Source organism: Nuphar pumila, chromosome 1 (genome assembly GCF_984573655.1).
Source record: "Nuphar pumila chromosome 1, dmNupPumi1.hap1.1, whole genome shotgun sequence".
NCBI classification, from domain to species: Eukaryota; Viridiplantae; Streptophyta; class Magnoliopsida; order Nymphaeales; family Nymphaeaceae; genus Nuphar; species Nuphar pumila.
Genome location: NC_143249.1, coordinates 53,116,186 through 53,136,396, shown reverse-complemented (window position 1 = coordinate 53,136,396; position 20,211 = coordinate 53,116,186). Strand labels below are relative to the sequence as shown.

The window sequence follows — 20,211 nt, the reverse complement described above, 5'->3', positions numbered from 1 at the left end:
AGTGTAAATGCACATTTAGCTTGCTTGAAAAACAACAGAGTGATCGATCCAGATGATCGATCAATCTGTAAAGAAGATGAGACTCAATCCAGACGATTGAGTAAATTCTATGTGCTTTATGCTGAAATCTGGCAACTGTGAACACATATGATTTCAATGTACACACTACGATGCATGTTAAAAAAAAAAAAAAACAAACAAACAGAAAATTCAAAATGACTTTATGAAGCACGATTTTTAACAAAGGAAAACTATATGTAGAAATTTCATATGCTACTACTGATACTTACATTCGATGAAATTAAAAATGCAAACTAGACATAAAATCAAACATTCTATCGGCTAATTATATGAAATCAGAAAGAAAGAAACAGAAAAATAAGAAGAAAAGAAAAGAAAAATCAGAAAAGAAGAAGTAAAAGAAGAGAACAAGAAGAAGAAGAAGAAGAAGAAGAAGAAGAAGAAGATGCACTTACCGAACTTGAAGGGTTAGAAGAGAGGTTGGAATCCTCTATCTTGCTTCAGCCATTGCCGGAATTCTCCACCGGAAAGAGGATGAGAAAAAGAGGGGAAAATAGGGAGAAGAAGAAGAAGAGGTAAGAAGAGGTGGAGAGGAAGGGGAAGAAGAGAGGGCTTAGGCAAAAGAGAGAAGACCAGCCTCTCTTCCCCCTACGTATCATATTTATAATTTTGAACTTTTCTCCATAAGTCCCTTTTCTTTGTAAAATTTCATTTCAAAAACTTTTCTTCAAAAAGTTATTTACAAAACAACTCAAAATGACTATGTTTTAGAAAATACAAAACTAAGTCTATTTTAACTCTAATTTTTTATGATTTTCAAAAACTAAACTACTACAATTATGTCAAACACTAAAATAGGCATAAAAATGTAAAATAAAACTATTTTTCATGCATTTTCTATTTTTAAATCATTTTAGCACATTTACTCGAAACTAACATAAAATTGGGTTTTTAAATCATTTTCTCATGAAATCATGCATATTTTTATATGAAAAATCCCTAAAATATATGCATGATCAATTGGTCTTATCATTTTCCATTTCATGCAACTTATGCCATAATGAATGAACTTTTTCTAAAAGCTATTCCTTTTCAAAATTTCAGAATGTCTTCCTAATCAATAAGGAGATTAGTCATCAATTTGTCAATCAATTTGAAACCTGCAAAGATTTATCGGGTCAGAGCAAGAGCGGAGGACAGTAAGGTCACAAAGCAGCCAGAAGAAATGGCAGAATTTGATTCGACGCTTCCAAAATTGCCAGAATTTGCAGCAATTCAGAAACGGGATGAGCCATCGACCCTAGTTCAAGATCCAACTGAAGACATCAATATTGGTTTAGAGGATAATCCTAAAATTCTCAAGATCAGCTCTTGTCTAAGCGCATATGAGAAGGAAAATCTCATCCATTTTCTCAAGCAATATCAAGAAGTGTTCGCGTGGACTTATGAGGATATGCCAGGGTTAGATCCTAAATTGGTGGAACATCGCCTCGTCTTGAAGCCTGATGCGAAACAAGTTAAGCAGAAATTAAGAAAGATGGATCCTCGAATCGAGCAACAGATCAAGGAAGGACTTGAGGATTTGCTTAAAGCAGGATTCATTCGAGCAATAGATTATCTGGATTGGTTGGCAAATATCGTAGCAGTTCCCAAAAAAATGGTAAAGTTCAAATCTGTATCGACTTCCGTGATCTCAATAAGGTTACTCTTAAGGATGACTATCCACTCCCAAATATTGATCTCTTGGTCGATAGCACGGTTGGTCATGCCATGTTCTCTTTTATGGCTGGATACTCCGGATATAATCAAATCAAACTGGTCGCTCGTGACCAATCCAAAACATCCTTCACTACACCATGGGGCACTTTCTGTTACACAGTCATGCCGTTTAGGCTCAAGAATGTCGAAGCAACCTATCAACGCGCAATGGCTGCCATATTCCATGACCAGATGCACAAGACCATGGATGCATACGTGGATGACATCCTAGTCAAATCCAAGGAAGAAGAAGATCATATTGATGCTTTAAGTCAGGTCTTCAAGCGACTTATTCTTTATAAGCTAAGACTCAACCCTGAAAAGTGTGTCTTCGGAGTTGGATCAGGTAAGTTATTAGGCTTCTTGGTCAGCAAAAAGGGAATAGAAATGGATCCCGCCAAAGCAAAGGCCATCATTGATATGACACCCCCAACTACTCTCAAAGAATTGTGTAGTCTTCAGGGACGTATGCAATCAATTAAGAGATTCATATCCAATCTTGCCATGAGATGTGAGCCTTTCAATCATTTGCTTAGAAAAGGAGTGAAGTTTGAGTGGGGATCGGAATGTCAGCAATCGTTTGATCATATCAAGAAGTACCTTCTTAACCCACCGGTTCTGAAGCCACCAGAATTGGGAAAACCTCTTTTGTTGTACGTTTCAGTTAACCAAGCTGCTTGTGGTAGATTCTTGGCACAGTACGAGGAAGGCAGTCTGATTGATCATGTCATCTACTATGTAAGCAAGACTTTTATTGATTATGAGAAGAAGTACTCCCAGATAGAGCAGACATGTCTAGCACTGGTTTGGATGTGTCAAAAGTTAAGGCATTACTTGTTAGCATCAGAGGTCAAGATTCTTTCAAAACTTAATCCTCTCAAGTATATTCTCGAACAACCATTTCTTAGTGGACGGATTGCCAAGTGGCAAGTCCTTTTGATGCAATATGACTTGAAATATGTTTCTAATCAATCTATCAAAGGCCAAGCAATTGCAGACCAATTGGCAGATTTTCTTCTGGCAGAAGATGTTAAAGCTGAGGATGATTTCCCCGATGAGCGGATCTACAATGTTCAGCAGTCTCCAGTTTGGAACTTATTCTTCGATGGTTCCAAGAATATGGCAGGCATAGGAATCGGCATCTTACTGATCACACTAGAGAAAAAGATGATTCACTTTTCTCTAAAACTAGATTTTCAATGTACCCATAATATGGCTGAGTATGAAGCTTTAATACAAGGTATGAGAATTCTGCAAGACTTCAATGTCAAGAGAGTACACACTTTCGATGATTCATTGCTCATCGTCAGCCAAGTCAAAGCTGAATGGCAGGTAAAAGACCAGAAGTTGCTTCCTTATCAAAAGATTGTTCTAGCCCTCGTCAACAATTTTGATGAATTTCAGCTTTTCCATATCAAAAGAGAGTTTAATTAAATAGTCGACGGTTTGGCCAGCCTAGGCTCCATTATGTTCTTCAGAAGCGGAGAATTATGTCATTCTTTTGAAATTGACAGACTTGATCAACCTGCTTTCATTCCAGTAATGCAAGTTAACCAGGCAGAACAGAAAAGGAAACCTTGGTACCAAGATATTAAAGATTTCATTAAAACTGGTGAGCTTCCACCGGAATTATCAAAGGAGCAAAAAGCGATTCAGCATATGTCAGCCCGTTAGTTTATTCTCGCCAATGTTCTTTATCGTCGTGGGTTCAGTTCTAAATATTCTAGTAGCTTAGATGAAGAAGAAGCCAAAGAAGTCGTGCGAGCAGCGCATGAAGGCATTTGCAGTGGTCATGTTGGATACCAAACCCTTGTTAAGCAAATCATTCGAGCAGGATATTATTGGAAAACCATGCAGCAAGATTGTTATCGCTTTGTAAAGAAGTGTGTTCTGTGTCAAGTGCACACACCTTCCATTCATGCACCAGCTACGTACTTGCAATCAGTCGTGTCTCCATGGCCATTCTCTATGTGGGCCTTCGACGTCGTGGGACCCATCAATCCTTCCACTTCCAATGGTCATAAATATTTTCTTGCCGCAACAGAGTACTTCACCAAATGGGTTGAAGTTGTCACTCTGCGTACGGTAGAAGGTCGACATGTGGTCTCGTTCATTCATAAGAACATTCTTTGTCGTTTCGGTATACCGCACGACATTGTGTCAGATAATGGTACTCATTTCAAGAATGAGAGAATGAAGATCTTTTGTTCGAAATTCAGAATTCATCATCATTTTTCAGCTCCTTATTATCCCCAAGGGAACGGCCAAGCAGAAGCGACGAATAAAAGTTTGATCCGCATCTTGGAAAGAACCGTTGAGACGGGTCGTGATTGGCACGAGAAAATCCATGATGCACTCTAGGCATATCGAACCACCATTCGAACCCCGACCAATGCAACTCCTTCAGAACTTGTTTATGGGACCGAGGTGGTGCTACCCCTTCATGTTAACAAACCCGCTCTTAAATTTGCATCTCTTCTAGAGCTACCACTTGATCAGTATCAGCAATAGAGATTGGTACAGCTAGATCGAATCGATGAGAAAATACTTAAAGCAGCAGATCATGCCCAGTCTTATCGTCAGAGGATAGCAAGACAATATGCCCAGTCAGTCATCGAAAGAAGATTCCAAGTTAATGACCTGGTCCTTAGATCAACGGCTTATCTCAAGCATCGTCCACGTGGCAAATGGTCACCAAATTGGGAAGGACCTTACGTGGTGAAAGAAGCACTACCACGTAATTCATATCGTCTGATTAATGCAGACGGGGTAGAACTATCCGACCCCATTAATGCTCGACATCTGAAGAAATTCTACACCTAGAAAATCTTTATTCTATCTTTTGTATGCTTCAAAAATCCTTTCAATAAATGATCAATTATTCTTCTATAATTCTCAGAATATACTGGGGCATTCTTGTTACAAAGTTGTCTTTTATTCAAAACAACCTGTGTGCAAGCAGAATCTAATAAATCTCTCATTTTGCACACATGTGCACTCAGTTGCATCCTTTGCATTTGCATCTGCATTCATTTTACATCAAGCTTTTTCACTCATTCAGGATAAGGGATAAATCCTCAGACCCATGGCATTTGTCCAGGTCATTGGAAGGGTGAAGATCGAAAATCCCCTACTACGATCAACCAGCAATCTTTCAAAACACAGTGCTCGTACTACCAAATCTTTTAAAAATCCAGTGCCCGTACTGGTATCCTTTCAAAATTCAGTGCTCATACTGATAGTCTTTTAAAAATCCAGTGCTCATACCGGTAATCCTTTTAAAATCCAGTGCTCGTACTGATAACCTTTTAAAAATCCAGTGCTCGTACTGGTAACCTTTTGAAATCCAGTGCTCATACTGGTAACCTTGTGAAATCCAGTGCTCGTACTGGTATTCTTTAAAAATCCAGTGCTCGTACTGGTAACATTTTCAAATCCAGTGCTCATACTGGTAACCTTTTAAATATCCAATGCTCGTACTGGTAACCTTTTGAATATCCAATGCTCGTACTGGTAACCTTTTGAAACCCAGTGCCCATACTGGTAATCTTTGGAAATCCAGTGCTCGTTCTGGTATTCTTTTAAAATCCAGTGCCCGTACTGGTAACCTTTTGAAATCCAGTGCTCGTACTGGTAACCTTTTGAAATCCAGTGCTCGTACTGGTATTCTTCAAAAATTCAGTGCTCGTACTGGTAATCTTTTGAAATCCAACTCTCGTACTGGTAGTCTTTTAAAAAGCCAGTGCTCATACTGGTATCCTTCAAAAATCCAGGATTCGTACTGGTAATCCTTTGAAATTCAATGCTCGTACTGGTAACCTTTTGAAATCCAGTACTTGTACTGGTAACCTTTTGAAATCTAGTGCTCGTACTGGTAGCCTTTTGAAATCCAGTGCTCGTACTGGTAACCTTTTGAAATCCAGTGCTCGTACTGGTAACCTTTTGAAATCCAGTGCTCGTACTGGAAGCCTTTTCAAATCCAGTGCTCGTACTGGTAACCTTTTGAAATCCAATGCTCGTACTGGTAACCTTTTGAAATCCAGTGCTCGTACTGGTAACCTTTTGAAATCCAGTGCCCGTACTGGTAGCCTTTTGAAATCCAGTGCTCGTACTTGTAACCTTTTAAAAATCCAGTGCTCGTACTGGTAACCTTTTAAAATCCAGTGCTCGTACTGTTAACCTTTTGAAATCCAGTGCCCGTACTGGTAATCTTTGGAAATCTAGTGTTCGTACTGGTATTCTTTTAAAATCCAGGACTCATACTGGTAATCTTCTAAAATATAGTATTTGTATTGGTACTTTGTCAAAGTCTGGTCTTCATACTGGTCATAACATAAATCTCACATTGAGGTCCAGACTCAATCTTCAGATTTGCGAACCAAACGATCTTTATCTGACCCTTCGGTCACTCCATTCTGTTGATCTGACCTTTGGATCACCAATTTTGTTAGACCTCTAGTCATCCATTTTACCAAGCAAACCTTTGGGTTATCAAATCCTCTCAATGTCGATCATATTTGTCTGGCCTTCAAGTCGTATCTTGCAATCATAGTCTTTCAAGATTCGACCATTCGTCTGCCAATTAGATCAGGATCAATCATCAATCATTTTCTCTTGCGAGGGACCCTTTTTTCAGGGAGTGTTCAAGGGAGCTCATTCTTTTCGCATGTCTTTATTGTTCGTTTGTTGAACCTCTTTTTCTAGGGAGAGTTTGAAGGGACTCGTGCTTCACGAACAGTTTGCAAAATAATCTTTATTGTCGTACAAGGAACCCTTTTTCCAGTGAGAGTTTCGACGGAAGCTCGTCCTCCTTGTAACCCTAAATGTCTTTTGTTAGGTCATCCCCATCGTCGAGGACCCTTTTTTCAGGGAGAGTGTGATGGACTCGCTCCTCTATGATATCCTTTCAACCTTTGTTAGCGGCCCTCTTTCCATAAGAGAAGCCTAGAGATAGGGAGCTTTGACGAAAGCTTGATTTCTCTTCGAAAGTTCGTTTTGCAAACACCTCCTCTTCAGGTAAGAGAGGAGTATTTTTTTATTACCCGTTCAGGTAAGGGTCAAGCTTGAGTCTTTCCTTTGGGAAAAGGAGAGGAGAATCTAGCCACGGATGTGTCATTTAGATCTCAAGTGATTTCTTTCACCCAGGATTTCAGGAATATTTTGCCAATTTGTCATGAAAAATAGTTGTTGATCTTTATCGCATAAAATTGTACCTTAGAATACCTTCAGTATTACTTCCTAAAGGACAAAGCTTTTACGAAAAAGGATTCAAAATTCAAAATCTTTCTATTGGCCAACCAAAAGGATGAAGAATAAATCCGCGATATGGCCGGTAAAGAAGATTCAATGATTGTTGCAAAGCCATGAGTGGTCGATATTGATCGCAGTCAATGGCACACTTTTAAAGATTATTCTTGGGAAATTAAAGCAGTCGAAATATCCTGGGTGATATAGAAATATCCACTCAATCTCCATATCTCCTCAATCACCTAAGCTGCAATTAAATATCTGCAAAAGGGATCTCTCAATTGTCGTCAAGATGAAGGCAAATTAGGCGAGTCGACCCCCGGGGCCAAAGAAGATTTGAATCATCTCCAAGATGACGGAGCTTGTGACGGATCTTTCCAGGGAAAGTCCAACGCACTGTCGAGATGAAGGCAGATGCGATGAGCCGCCCGACAAACCCTAAAAGGTATTTAATTTCTGCTATCACCAAGAGATTTTCAACCAAAGAGCCAATAACCGTCAATATAATCCCTGCGAGAAAAGAAGGATCAGAACATCTCTGAGATGAAGGAGTTTGTGACGTACCCTTCCCCCCAAAAAAAAGAGAGAAAAGTCAGGACATCTCCAAAATAAAGGATGATGTAATTCCCGAAAAATCCAAGAGAGCTCCAATTCTGTTAAAAAGAGAGTGCAGAAAGATCATCATGAGAAAAGAATCTCAGGATATCAGACTGCCGAATCTATCAAGAACCTCCTTTAATTTTGTGAAATTCTTTTATCAATATTCTCTCACCAATAGCTCTCGCAATATCAAGAATACATTTTTTTCCGTCCATATCAAGGAAATTGATAGCTTCCTTGAAAGAAAGTCAATGGCAATGATTTTTGAATTCGAATCTTGATTCTACGGAGTTAAGTCCAGTCAGAGGTAATACTTCAGGTAGACAAGAGAGAATATTCTTCATATATATATGTGCTTATCATTCTTGAATTAACTATAATTTTTTTATCTTATTGGCAATCTTTTCAAGTTATCCTGACATGAAGTGAGAACTGGATGTCTATTTTGATGTATTCAGGCGTTGTTGTTATTCCTTTTAGGATCGGATGATGGGAGTTGTCCAAGATCCTTCCCTTCTTGTTTTAATCTGAGTGCCTGGGCTATCAAGCCGAAGAGTGCCCACAAGAAAGGCAAGATCGTTGCTGGATTAGCCTACGTTCTCTAAGAGAAACCCTAAATCCCTAATCAAGTATTCAAAAGAAAAAAGGACCCAAAGGTAAATGGGTAAAAGGGTTGGCGGGTCGGGTTCGGGTAAACGGGTTGACCCACCCGCCTAACCCGTTTATTAAATGGGTCAGACGGGTTGGCGGGTTGGCATACCCCTAACACGAACCCGACCCATTTAATAAACAGGTTAGGCGGGTCAACTTGTTTACGATACGAACCCATTTAAGTCGAACCTGAACCCGCCTAAGAAGCGGGTTGGTGGGTCATGTCAGAAATTGCCACCCCTACTTTCCATCACTTAAAGTTGCCCGAGGAAAACTTTTTGCATGTGTATTGAGTAATTTGAAATTTCGTCGAGGGCATCCTTACTCCCGCTATTGTGCAACTTTAAAGGAAATAGATATTGTGCAAAGTTTTTAGTCCAACTCAGTCAGTACATTGGCATATTATTAAGCAACTTTAGACTAATTTTCAAGGTTAAGTTCATAAAGTTTTTATAAAATCATAAATGATCTTCTTTTAGAGCAACGATATAGAAAAGTGTCTTCTTTTCACTAGAAAGATTTTTGAAGGGTTTGCTATGTAAGCATTAAGTGTATAATTTTGCCCATCCTTGTTACTATAAAGAAAGTTTAGAAAGTAACATTCCTATGATACTGATCCAACACTTTATTTATATCAATTTCTTTTATAGGTGCCACAAACAAAAACCTACTTTAAAATGATGTGAATAACAAGTTTTTCATGAAAGGATGGCATGCCGACAAAGAGACAGAGAGAGAGAGAGAGAGAGAGAGAGAGAGAGAGAGATGTATGACTGGTGTCTAGTCCTCTTCTTCTTTTACAAACAACCAAAAGATTCCCCAAATTGACAATATAGCATGCTAACCCTCTTCTCCTTCTTGTGGTGAAGAGAAACAGAAGCATTATCATAGATGGGTTTTGGAAAATGACCAAGGTTGCAGAGGAAAATGTGGTTGAGGTTGGAGGAGAAATAAGGCAAGATGGGAGAGGGTGGTGTATGTTCTTCCTCGATGATTCACTGAATCCCACGTCTGTGTTCGAGGGTCTGAATTAGCACCACGTATACAAGCACATGGGGCTCGTATTTCCATGTATGTTGACATCACTTAGCATTGGAGTCTTGTCTGGTTGCAAAGACTTAAGTACCCTTTCTTGCTATTCTTCTCATAAAACGATGGTTTGAGAAAATGACAAAAATGCCCTTCTTTCAAAAAAGAAAAAACAAACGGTTCAAAAAAAGGACAAACATGTCCTCCATCCAGAAAGTCGAGGATGATGTTGACTCTTCAAAGTCTACACAGCGAAACAAACCTTAATCGTTTCGTCGATGGTGATTCGGAGAAACGATGGTGAGTCAGTGATCCGATGGTCATCCAGCGAAAGGAACCTGAGCCATCAAAAATGTCTGTTTAAACTTTTCATCATCATCTTCTTCTTCAACCTTCTCTGTAAAACACTGTAAAACCCTCTCCCTCTCTATAGAAGAAATCAAGGGAGGCAAAGAGTTCCTTCTGGAGAAGGCCATGAACATCAACCCTCTCACTCTCTCTCCCTTCTCTTTCTACTTCTATGCACATCCAGCAGATGATCCTACATTGCTCTATCAAACACCGACTGACCTGCACACTGACTATAGAATTGTTCAACTTGAAGAGTTTTGGAGCCTGATTCAGAGTTTTTACCCTTATAGAAGAGGGGTCTGAGGGCTCCTCCCAGCGTGGGTAGCATCATTCAACTTGATTTGTTATGGAGCCTGATTTAGAGTTTTTGCCCTTATAGGAGGGGGGTCTAGGGACTCTCCCCCTGCGTGGGTCCCGCTGCGTGATCAGCGGACGGGGGTCCAGGGAGGGGCCGCCCCTGGCTCGGGGGGCAGCACCCCTCGGACCAATTTTTTTGGGGGCCTTGTATAATTTTTTTTTTATTTTCTTTCCCTCTTTTAACTATTGAAAAAGAGCAATAAAGAGTTTTATTTAATCGTGGGGCTCATGTTTCCTTCAGTTGTTTCTTGCTCGAGGTTTTCGTAACACCCCTTCCCACGATTTTTCTATTTTTCTTTTTTTGTTTCTTTCCCACAATTTTTTCAATGACTCCCCTACAGCGATTTTTAGTGTTGTTGGGTCTCCAACGAGCCTCACAATGATTTATAGTGTTGTCTGGTCTTTCAACAGCAATTTGTAGTATTGTTGAGCCTTTCTACAGCGATTTGTAGTACTTTCAGGTCTCCAACGAGCCCCACAATGATTTATAGTGTTATCCGACCTTCCAACAACGATTTGTAGTATTATCGGGCCTTTCTACAGCGATTTGTAGGGTTGCACAATACAGAATAATAGAAGTTTGATTTTTAGTTAAAATAGGAAATGAAATGACCATAAAAATCACTGAAATTTTACATGAATAAACTAGACTCAATAACAAAGACACCATTTTTTACATATTTGGAATATGACCTCTGGTTAAGGAGATATGACCCTAACAAGTTGGTCTTAATTCGGGTAGCGATTTACAATGATTTGCTTAATGAATAACACTACAAATCGCTATAGTGATTTGCAGAAGACACTACAAATCATTGTTGGAGGACCGGATAACACTATAAATCATTGTAGGGACCCGCGCCGGGGGGGGGAGCCCCCGGACCTCCCTCCTGTAAGGGCAAAAACTCTAAATCAGGCTCCACAACAAATCAAGTTGAATGATGCTACCCATGCTGGGAGGATCCCTCAGACCTCTCTTCTGTAAGGGTAAAAACTCTGAATCAGGCTCCACAACTCTTCAAGTTGAACAATGTTACCCATGCTGGGAGGAGCCCCCAAACCCCCCTCCTGTAAGGGCAAAAACTTTGAATCAGGCTCCATAACTCATCAAGTTGAATGATGATATCCACGCTGGGAGGAGGCCTCAAACCCTCCTCTTGTAAGGGAAAAAACTCTGAATCAAGCTCCAAAACTCATCAAGTTGAATGATGCTACCCACGTTGGGAGGAGTCCTCAGACCCCTCTTCTGTAAGGGTAAAAACTCTGAATCAGGCTCCACAACTCTTCAAGTTGAATGATGCTACCAATGCTAAGAGGAGCCCCCAGACCCCTCTTCTGTAAGGGTAAAAACTATGAATCATGATCCACAACTCATTTAGTTAAATGATGCTACCCACGCTGAGAGGAGCCCCCAAACCCTCCTCCTGTAAGGGTAAAAACTCTGAATCAGGTTCCACAATAGTCAATGTGTTGGTCAGTCGGTGCTTGATGGAGCAATGTAGGATCTTCTGCTTGATGTGCACAGAAGCAGAAAGAGAAGGGAGAGAGAGAGTGAGAGGGTTGATGTTCATGGCCTCCTCCAGGGGAGATTTCTTTCTCGGATAATCCTGCAGTGCAGAGACTGGGTCTTAAATAATCATCTTTGGGGCACTTAAGTCTTTACTACCACTCCTTTTCTAGAATTGTCATTTTTTTTTTGCACCAATGGAGGAGAGGGTACTTAAGTTTTTGCAATCGCATCAAACTCCAATGCTAATTAATGCTGACAAACATGAGTGATGATGCATGAAATACACATCATGTAAACAAGTTTTTCATGCATTTTGTATCAAGTTTAAGTTTTTAAACCCATGTTTAGATGTGTTTTGATAGTAAGGGGCTATGGTTCGAATTTCAGAAAAATCGGAGTTAAAATGAGAGAGTTATGGCTATTTCAGTGTTTGGGCACGAATTTCGAGGTGGATCGGATCCATATCCGACCCAATTAGGTTAATTGGACCTTGGATCAACTCTTTAAAAGTCCAAAACCCAACCCACACGCCTATCCAGATCCATTTCAAAAAGTTTTTCTGAAACCCCCCCAGAAAGAGGCGCCTAGAAAATATATTTTTTATAACATTGTTTTTGCAAATTCCAAAAAGTATAAATATACTTTTTAGAGAAGCCCTAGGCGTCTTTGGCTGTGTTTGGACGCCCCCTACAGTGACTCTACAGCAGCAGATCCTTCCTCTCCATCTCCCCCACGTGTTGGCCATTGAAGATCGACCTATGCTTGATTTTCAAGCATATTTTCGAGCTTTCTTTCGTTTCTTTTCATTTCTTTCTTGTTCCTTGCTGTCTTTTCACCCCTTTTCTGTACTTTTGCAGGTGTAGCAGAGGTGGAGACCATTAACCTTGGGCGGGAGTGCGCAACACACCACCAAGGTGAGCCGGCCCTACCTCCATCCGGCTTTCTACACCCTCCGATCGCGGATCGGCTCACTTTCCATCGTCGGTGGATCTCCAACGTGTAGCAGCTGCAAAAGGTACCGATTTTGGTGAAGTACAGCATTCTCGAACGGTATAGGACATCCATCTCCAGCCACGGTCCGCTCTTCTTCATCCCCCCGGTCGTCGGATCTTCCAACAGGTAGGTCTTCTTCTTCCTTCTCTTCTAGATAAAACCGATTGGTGTGTGGATTTTGTTTTGTTATTTTCTGTGTGTTTCTTAGTTTTCTTTTTGTTTCAACCTTAGAGTAGCATTCGTGCATAGACCAACACGTTAGATTAGGTTTATGTGTTTGGTTGATTCGTTGGAATCGAGTTTTTATTAATTTTTCATCCTTTTTATAAAAATCGGCTAGATCTTCATCTAGCCGATTTTTCAAGTTTGTCATAAGTGTTCTTGGTGTTGTTTTACAGAAAATCCCATAAAGAAAGTGTTCATTTTGATTCATCTTAGTCGGTTTTGTGTGTGGGTTACATTTGATTTTAATTGAAAATAAAAATCCAAAAATCGGCTAGACTTATTCTAGTCGATTCTTGATTTTTGCAAAAATATTTTTCTGTTTTGATATTTTTGTTTTGTCCAGCATGTGTCTTGTATGGTGTTGCTGAAAATCTCATTAGGAAATTTCATTTTAGTTTATTCTAAGTCGTGGGTTGTGCTTGTGTTTCGTTTTGATTTTATTTTTGAAAAAGAAAAGAAAAAAAATCGGCTAGAGATATTCTAGCCGATCTTTACATTTTTGTTAAAAGGGTGTTTAGAGTGGTAAGTCGTGTTGTTTGCTGTGTGTTTAGTGTGTTAACAGTAGCATAAATTGATGTTAGTCATTCCATTGTTTTAGGATTGAGCTACTTAATTGTTTTAATCATTTTTCATTTTTGTGTTTGAGTGTATTATTGAAAATTATAAAAATCAAGTTTTCTTTATTTTTTTATGTCTTTAATTCCAGCATAGTGATGTTCTTGTTAGCTTTTGTGTACTTAGGAGTCATTTTTAGTATTTTCTAACTTAGTTTTATCAAAATAGTAGTTACTTAGTTTTATTGCTTTTCGTTAGTTTATAATTTTATTTTTTTATTTTCGTGTAGTTCTTCTTCTTCCCCAAGGTGGGGCTGCAGCCATTAGAGCTCCCCTTGAGCTCTTGGTCGAATTTTTAGAAATTATTAATTGTCATTAATTGAGTTAGGTAAGTGTAATTAGGTTGTCTAAGTTCCATGTATTAGGGTTTATTGCTTTAGACGTTTTTAGGAGCCATTTAAGTGAGTTTTGGAATTCGTTGTAGACCATTTAAGTTTCTTTTAGAAAATTGTGTTTTCCCTTTAGGTCCTTTCATTGCCCTAGGTAGATATTAATGTAGTTAGAGTATAATAACTTTAATTAGAGTGGACGATTTTTGAGAAGGAGGGTACACAAGTAATTAAGGTTGAAAACGTTTTTGGGAAAATTGACTCCTCTAATTTCGTGAAAAGCAATTTAAGAAGGTTTGAATTTGGATATCCCTCCAAAATAGAGAGGAATTAATGTTTACAATTAATTCGGGAAACAAAATTTGAAATTTCCAATTTCCTTCTAAAAGAGGTGCACACGATTTTAAGAAAGGAGTAAAAGCTAATTAAAGTTTTGTTGGAAGGATAAAACCGTGTGAGTCTCTATGTTGGATTGCTTCAATTCCCAAATTGATTTGTAAAACCCAATAAGGAAACGTATTAAATCCTTTGAGTTGGATAGATTTACTTTCTCCACTTTCCAAGTTGATTTTTAAATGTCATTAAATATTTCAACTCCTCTCTAGGTTGGATGGTTTTACCTCTTCAACTTTCTAAATTGGTTATTAATTGTAATTCGGAAGGTTATTGGTTTTCCCAAAACCGTGTCTAGTCAAACCACACCTAGGTCGAGTCTAAGACCAAAGCCCAACCTTAGTCAAGCCTAGTCGAGTCAACCCCTATTCTAAATCCCCTTTGAACCGAGTCAAAGACCTAGACCTAATCCTAGTCAAACCTAAGTCCAAGTCAAGACCAATCCGAGATCGAGTCAACCTTAACCAAACCCAACCCAACCTTAGCTAAGGTCAAATCGAGTCCACCTAAGTCAACCGAACCTAATTGACTAAGGCAACTCAAAACCGAACCCAACTAGTTGAGTCAACCTTAGCTCGAGCCTATCTATCTCAACCTAGTCAAAACCGAGCCTACCTAATCCAATCCGAGTTCAACCAAGACCCAAACCCTAGTCTAAACCTAGTGGGTCAACCCAGTTTACCTTATCCTATTCGAACCTAGTTGATCAAGTCAAACCCGAAACCAAACCTAGCCGAGCCCAAACCTAAACCGAGTTGAGTCAAACCTAACTCGAGCCTACCCAAGTTAACCTCCCTTAGCTAAGCCTAAACCGAGTTCATTGGAGTCAACCGACCCTAGTCCTAGTCGAACACGTGTCCTATTGATCCATTTTAGTCCCCTAAGTTCTTGATTTACTTATAGCAAATTTAGATTAGCTAATGTAGTTATCTCTTTAATTGTTTAGCCAAAATTTCTAATTGTTGATTTGATTGGTGTTTGTTAGTTTACCGGTTGTTGATTAGTTAGTACTATAGTGTAGTTAGTTTATAGAGAATATATCATTTAGTCCTATATTTAACTACATTATTTAGTGTATTGATTGTAATTGCATTAGTATTTCCTTTAGTGCATATTCATAACATGCATGTCATACTTCGTGTAGAGTTCATGTAGCTTCATTATAGTTAGCATCTGCATATAATCAGTTATATAGGATTAATTAAGTTTGCATTGCACGTAGATTACATTCTTAGAGAGTAAAATAGTTCAAATAGTGAATAGTGCACTCAAATAAAAACCAGATTTTTACCATGTCGCATTAGCATTATTTTCTGTGTAAAAACTCTGTGTTTTACAAATTTTTTTCTTCTATTCACTTTATTGACGTGTTATTTAACTTCAGACCAAATTTCAGCTCATTCGGAGTTGGTTTGGTTTGATTTTTAAGCGTTTTGCAAAAACCGCTTTTTCTGGTTTTTAAATTACAGGACCTTCGATATCCTGATTTTTCCCAGATTTGAAACGCTTATATCTGGAGTTCTAGATACTGTTTTTCAATTCTGTAAAAACTGTCAGATTGTTTAATCTGTCAGTTGAAGATCAGAATAAATTTCGGGAAAATCGGACCTCGTTTGCCCTATCAACAGTGGTTTTTCGAGAACATGTCAGAATGCTATTTTACACTAGTTAGGGCAGTTTTGTAATTTTCTTAGTTTCGGCATTTTAGACTTGTTTTCATTAGTTTCTGCATTTTAGGAGTTGCATCATCATCATACAGCATTAGTAGAGTTAAATTGGTTAATTTTAGAATTAATTTAGTATTTTATTTAATTTTTGCTTGATAACTAGCATTTGTTTTGTTATTTTCGTAAAATTAGAAATAGTTTTAGTTATTGTTTTAATTGTTAGAATAGAAAACTAACTTTGTATTTTTCTGCATTTTTAGGTTGAAAAGCATATTTATTGTCCAGGGTTATTGTCCAAGTGAGAAGATTCTCTAAGTGGCGAAAAGACAGAAATACCCTTGGCATGGAGCAGAAGACTGATTGCTTGATTAATTTTCTTTTAGTGATTATTTGTAGTTGTATTAACTTTATAATTGTAGGTTGACATTTGTCATTAATAAATTAAATTTTATAGAAATATTGTGTTTAATTCCTGTTCCCTGAGGATTCGACCCGTACTTACCACTTTGTGGAAAGTCGGTTTTTAAATTTTTGGTTGACGATTTTCCAAAGTTTTATTGAAAATAATTGTTTTAAAAAGATCATTCCAAAATATCAACCAAATTTTGGCGCCGTTGCCGGGGAACGGCGAATTAATTACTTTATTTCTTAGAGTTTGATTTATTAATTGGTTTTAGTTAATTAGTTGTTTTATTTTTAGTTAGTAGGATTAGTAAGTGAATATAGGATTAACATAGTTAGTAAATATAGGATTCACGTTCTGTCTTTCTAGGATTCACTTGAAATTCATTCTGCAAGGAGCGATTAGACAGGTGGGTTTTAGAAAAACTTAGTTTGTAATTTCCTGTATTTATCTTTTCAGTACTTTAGAGTAGTTTAATTTGTTATTTCATTTACTTAGTTAGATCATTCTGACATAATTAGTTTAGCATAGTTGTTTAGTAGTTGTTTATTTTGTGTTATTTACATTTTAGTACCTGTGTAGTTTAGATTTAGAGTTAGGTCGTTTGCTTACATCTGGTCTTAGCACCAGTGTATGAAGGGTCGACGAGGTCTAGGAACCCCATTACACCCATTTGTTGACAACCCAGAGAGAATTTTACATTCTCATCGAAGTTTGGCAACAATGGCTGACATGGATCCTCCACCTCCACCCCCAGTTCTTTCACGCCCTCTGCGGGAATATTTCATTCCCACAGACTATGTTCAGGCATCCTGCATTCGGAGACCCGATGTAGGAGCGCCACATTATGAGATTAAGGCCAGCATTATTCAGATGCTTCCATCCTTTTATGGCCTTAGTCATGAGGATCCCTACCGACATTTAGATGAATACATCGAAATTTGTTCTACTGTTAAGATATATAATTTCGATGATGATGCTTTAAGGTTGACTCTATTCCCCTTTTCATTGAAGGACAAAGCCAAGTATTGGCTGAAGTCCTTAGATTCTGTAGAAATAGAGTCATGGGATCAATTGCAACAGGAGTTTCTTCGGAAATATTTTCCCATTGGTCGTACGAACCAATATCGTAGAGCCATCACTAGCTTTTCAGAGCTAGATGGTGAGCGCTTTCATGAGACCTGGGAGAGAATGAAGGATCTCCTCAGAAAATGTCCCCATCATCAGGTGCCGAAATGGCAACTAGTGCAGAGCTTCTACGATGGATTGTCTGACAAGAATCGTCAGATGATCGACTCTTCATGTGGAGGGACATTCATGCTGAAGAGCGAGGATGAAGCATGGAGGTTATTTGATACATTGGCCGAGAATTCTCTCCACCATGCTTCGAGCTCTCATTCTGATAGAGCCACACCTAGAATTCAGAAGAAAGCTGGTGTTCTTGAAGTTGGTCCATCTACTGCACCACAGTGCAAGGTAGACATGATTGCTCAGAAGCTGGACCAGCTTCTCTCAGGACCATCCACTACACAGCAGGTGTGTACTCTTTGTGCCAGTCCGGCACACGAGATCACTAAGTGCCCTTCGGCAGCTCATTACCCTGAATTTGTTCAAGAACAAGTTCAGGCAGCTCAGGGTTACGTCAGACTGCCGAATAACCCATTTTCATCGACATATAATCCGGGTTGGCGTAACCATCCCAATTCTTCATGGAAGAATCCACAGTCTTCCATGCAGTTGCCTACTTCCTCTCAGCCAACTCGGCAGCCATCTTTTACTCAGTCATTTCAAAGACCGAACTATTCTCAGTCTTCTTCTTCTTCAGTCACTCCCCCGATTCAGCAAGAGTCTGCCCCGCAGACATCTTTTGAGGAGAGACTTCTTCAGGCATTCCAAGAGGTGAAAACCTCTAATCAGAACGCCTTCGAGAAGTGTAGCCATATTTTGAGCTCGCATACGCAGTCCATTGCGAAATTAGAGTCGCAAATGGGACAGTTAGCTGAGGCTATTAGTAGGAGACCCGAGGGTACATTGCCGAGTCAAGCTGTCATGAACCCGAAGGGCAAGGACCAGATGACTGGAGGCCTATTTCATACTGAGACACAGCAGCAGGCCAAATCGGTTATGGCCCTGAGGAGTGGACGTGAGTATCATGTCGAGAGCAGAGAGCGAGAGAGTAGAGAGAGGATACAGGAGCCAGAGACCATTGTTTCACCTACGTCGGCTCAATCATCATCCTCATCCCCATCATCACCTTCACCATCTTCATCATCTTCATCCTCAGAGAAGAAGAAGGATAGGAGTGAGCCTTCTCACAAAGAGGAGGAGCCAGCAGAGTATATTCCCCCACCACCCTATCTCAAAGCATTAGAGTCTCCTGGATATAGAGGAAAGCAAGGTGCGAAGATCCAGGACATGCTTGACATCTTCAAGCATGTGCAGATCAACCTACCTTTGCTCGATGCTATTCAGCAGGTGCCGGCATATGCCAAATTCCTGAAGGAACTATGTACGCAGAAGCGTAAATCTAGAGAGCGAGTTCCTAACAGGGTCCATTTGACTGAGCAGGTGAGTTCAGTACTTCAGCATCACACACCACCAAAGCTCAAAGACCCTAGAGCCCCTATCATTGCGTGTACTATAGGGAACATCCGGATAGAACACGCATTGCTCGATCTTGGAGCAAGCGTGAACATTCTGCCCGGATATTTCTTTGATTCTTTTGGGCTAGGAGAGATGAGATCGACTCCGATTACACTGCAGCTGGCAGATCGTTCCGTCAAGGTACCGAGAGGTGTCTTGGAGGACGTGCTAGTTAAGGTGGATGACTTTTATTTTCCAGTCGATTTCATTATTCTTGATATGGAAGAAGTGGATAGCCAGCACCAGACTCCGATTATTTTAGGCAGACCATTCTTGGCAACTGCCAATGCGTGTATCAACTGCATAACCGAAGCCATGGATCTCTCATTTGGCAATCGAAAGGTCAAGCTGAATATTTTCAATGCCGCGATGGGACCAGCAGGAGACATGGACTGCTTTCATATAGATATTGCACATGAGTTAGTGGAGGAGCAGCCCGAGTTGTACATTACTGAGGATTCTTTAGATCTGTACCATATAGAGAAGAATAGTAGTGTAGATAGTATAGATGTGTATAGAGTGTCGTCAGAAAGACCACCCTGGGGAGCGGTCAGGGAGCCTCTTCCACCACTTGCTGAGACCCCCGCCAAGTCTTCGATCAAGTCACTTCCGAAACTTGAGCTGAAACCCTTACCAGATTCACTCAAGTATGCATACCTCGGAGATGAGGAGACTCTGCCTGTGATCATCTCGTCCTTGCTCACTGAGGAGCAGGAACAGAGATTGCTGACTATTCTTCGGGAGCACAAGGCAGCGATTGGCTGGGGAGTTGCTGATCTGAAGGGGATTGATCCGTCATTCTGCATGCATAGAATCCATTGTGATGAGAAAGTCAAGCCATTTAGGGATATGCAGAGAAGGCTAAATCCCAACATGAAGGAAGTGGTGAAGAAAGAGGTGGTGAAGTGGTTGGATGCCGGAATCATTTACCCTATTTCTGATAGCCAGTGGATCAGTCTGATTCAGGTTGTGCCGAAGAAGTCAGGACTCACTGTGGTAGAGAACGAGAAGGGTGAGAGAATTCCGATGAGGACCACTACAGGATGGCGAGTCTGCATCGATTATAGGAAGTTGAATGTGGCAACTAGGAAAGATCATTTCCCACTGCCATTCATTGATCAGATCTTAGAGAGACTCGCAGGGTAGAGCTACTACTGCTTTCTAGATGGATATTCAGGATATAATCAGGTAGTTGTCCATCCTGACGACCAGGAGAAGACCACGTTTACATGTCCTTATGGCTCTGTAATGCCCCGGCTACTTTTCAGAGGTGCATGCTTGCTATCTTCTCGGACATGATTGATGATGTGATGGAAGTTTTTATGGACAACTTTTCAGTGTATGGCTCTTCTTTTGAAGATTACCTCCAAAAACTTGCTCGAGTACTGAGTAGGTGTGCGGAGACCAATCTCGTCCTGAG

The 20,211-nt window shown here is 39.8% G+C and overlaps 1 non-coding gene across 1 annotated transcript; it reads right to left on the bottom strand.

Annotated features, from left to right (window-relative positions):
- Positions 1-17,274: 17,274 nt before the first annotated feature.
- LOC149848929 (small nucleolar RNA R71) lies at positions 17,275-17,377 on the bottom strand. The gene has a single exon (XR_016426536.1). It is a non-coding gene; the product is annotated as a small nucleolar RNA R71 (small nucleolar RNA).
- Between the last annotated feature and the right edge of the window lie 2,834 nt (positions 17,378-20,211).